Genomic DNA, 2,954 nt, shown 5'->3' with positions numbered 1-2,954 from the left:
TATGTGGAGATTTGAGGTTTCATACTACCAACTCTTGTAGGACCATTCATTTCCAAACACGATTTGAGGACAAATCTTTTTCAAGAGGAGGGAAATGATACGAAATATGGGCCGCTTATGAGCCATGTTTTGGGCTGCAAGAGATTGAATCTTTTAGTAATAGTTAGTAGTTTATTTTCCAGATTTCTCTTTTATTTGCTAAGAATAAATTCGGTCCAAGACCTCATGTTGAGTTGGATCCGATTTATAGAGTCTAGGCTCACTATTACTTAAGTTGGTTAATTAGCTTTTATTGGGTTATGTAGGGCCAGCTTAAAGCCTTCATTGGATCGATTATAAGCTGACCATTACATAGTGGATTTGAGTAGTGGAATCGGGCCAAAGGCCTAGCCTAGCCGAGTTAAGGTTTTCAAGTCACTTTAGGTTTTCAAATTGTATGGCTATATATAGCCAAGGCAAGAGACCTTCATAAGCAGTTTTTTATGATTAATAAAAAAATACATTTTGAGAGTTCTCTCAAAGCTTCATTGAAGCACCATTGAATATCTTAGAATCGTTCTTAGGTATTCAATTGACTTATCAATCTAGGACCGCGCTAGATTGTGGCGTCTCCTACCAATACCGAGGTTCGTTGACCACATGATCAACGGGTTTAGGTGATTCCGCTGCGTTCGTGTGTCATCAACGTGAGTCCTCGCCTTCTAGATCCTATCCTGTCTGTACGGGTTGCATCACAAGGTTGGTGCCGTTCGTATCAGGTTTTCTTGGGAGTTTTAGTGGTGAAATTTCTGGTTTCTTCAAGAGCTAAGAGGTAGCCTTCATCCACTTCAAATCTTTCCATTTTCTTGGCTTTAATGGGTTTTGGTTTTGACTATGAAGCTTGTAGCTTCCATATTGTTGTTGTTATTTGGATTGAAAAGGTTGAAGTGGGCTCTATGAAATCCCACCTTGATGATATAGGACTGATATGATGATGATAAGTGTTGTTTGTGTTAATTATGTGATAAATAAGATGAGATTTGTTGGAAAAGTGAAAGGAAAACCAAAGGAATTGCATAGGAAGCTTAGCCGAAAATCTTCCCTGTTTTTCTCGAAGCTTTGGTTCGAAAATTTTGATGCTCAAATGACCTTGAATCTGATGTAGATATGTTGTAGGATGTGTGGAAAGTTTCCACCGAAAATCACTTGATTTGGTTGAGAAAAAATTGAGTTTTGGCAAGAACAATTCTGGAAAATCGCATAGCAGGGGTCCTCTGGCAGTAATTTTTGAACGAACATATCTCTCTATACAGAGGTCAGAATTGAGTGCCATCAGTGGAATTCGAAACTAGACATCCGTAGTTTTCTAACGGTATAAAATGCACCCTCTGATTCGAACTTAGTGAGCTGTAGTAGTTCACCAAAGTTACTTGTTCTGTTCTGTTGTGCTGTGCAAGTGACAGTGATAAGCTGTGGCTTGTCGCTCGAATTCGAGCTAGCTATGAACTGATTTTCAAAATGATTTCTTCTGATGAAATGTAGCCTTTTGAATTTAGTTTCAAACACCACTAACCATTCTCAATTTCAAGTTGTATTGAGTGAGATATGGTCCAATTACAGAACTGCACCAAAGCTGGAAATCTGGAAAATCCTTCTTTCTTGCTAGCCAACTGGTCTAATTTTATTTGGGACATGTTGTTTCAAAAATCTTGGTGTCAATCACCTATCAAATGTATAATAGATGTTTCTAGGACCTTGGTTTCACAAATGAACCAAAATGGGACTGATTTCATGGTGCAAAATGTTTTGAAAAGAAAGGAAAGCAAGAAGACAGATTTGCTTTGAAACATTTTTCGAACTTCAGTCGTTTTGTTAACTGCCTTCCCATGTAAGTTTTTGAATGAAATTTGATAGAGAAGTAGTTCTCATACGGGAGTTGAAGTGTACCAATTTTGGTGTCATTCTAAGACTTTTTTGATATACAAATAAGATCCCAAAGTTACCTTTCAAATCTGGAAAAATGAACCAAGCGGTCCTTGTTTTTAACCAATTTTGAGCTGCTATATCTTGGCGCTCAAAAGTCCGATTCTAGTTCCATTTATTGTGTTTAAAACTTTGATTGGAACTCTAATAGTTTTACAAATTTCAGAGGCTAGTTCACTTTCTGTGAAATTTTTCGAATTTCCAAAGTTTACTAAAAATCAAGACTGAAACTGTCTTGGAGATACAAGTCAGCCACTTTAAGCTGAAATTTTAATGTCTTCCGTTTAGAATCTTAGAAAAGTGTCTTCTAGGAACTTTTAGTACTTCGAACAAAGATTCCAACGGTGTAAAGTTTTCCATTTTTTGACATGCCAAACTCCAGATTCTATTTTCCAAAGATTGTCGTGCAAAGCTGAAATTTGCCGATTACTTAGAAAATGCAATTTCGGGAACTTGACTTCTTTTCTCGATATCGATTGGACGTTTTGAACTCGATTTCATGGAAGATGTTAGTCTCTCTTCAGACTTTAAAACTTCACTCTTGAATCTCGAGTTGAGAGGATTAAAGCTCTCTTGTAAGACTTTGATTTAGTCTAAATGAGTGTGCATCCTTTCTTGGTAAATGTATGATTGTGAGTGAAGTTAATTATTATTTGCTCAGGCGCTCAAGGGGACCTTCAAGAGGAACTCGAAGCGGACGCCTAAACACTTGTTTGAGCAATGATGGAGCCAAGGGGGGGCAGAGGGGGGCCATGGCCCCCCCTAATTTTTTACAATTTTTAGTTTATATTATGAGAGTTTATATATATATATGTATATATATCTGTGTGTGTGTGTGTGTGAATTAGCCACCTTTTGATTTAATTTTTTCTTCAAAAAAAAGTTATTTATTTTTTATTGTACTAATTATTTAACATTCAAAAAATTATATAATTTGATGATCCATAGTAAATTGACCCAATTTGATGTATTATAATAAAAGACTTAATTCA

Source organism: Coffea eugenioides, chromosome 3 (genome assembly GCF_003713205.1).
Source record: "Coffea eugenioides isolate CCC68of chromosome 3, Ceug_1.0, whole genome shotgun sequence".
Classification (NCBI taxonomy): Eukaryota; Viridiplantae; Streptophyta; class Magnoliopsida; order Gentianales; family Rubiaceae; genus Coffea; species Coffea eugenioides.
This window is presented reverse-complemented; position numbering follows the sequence as displayed.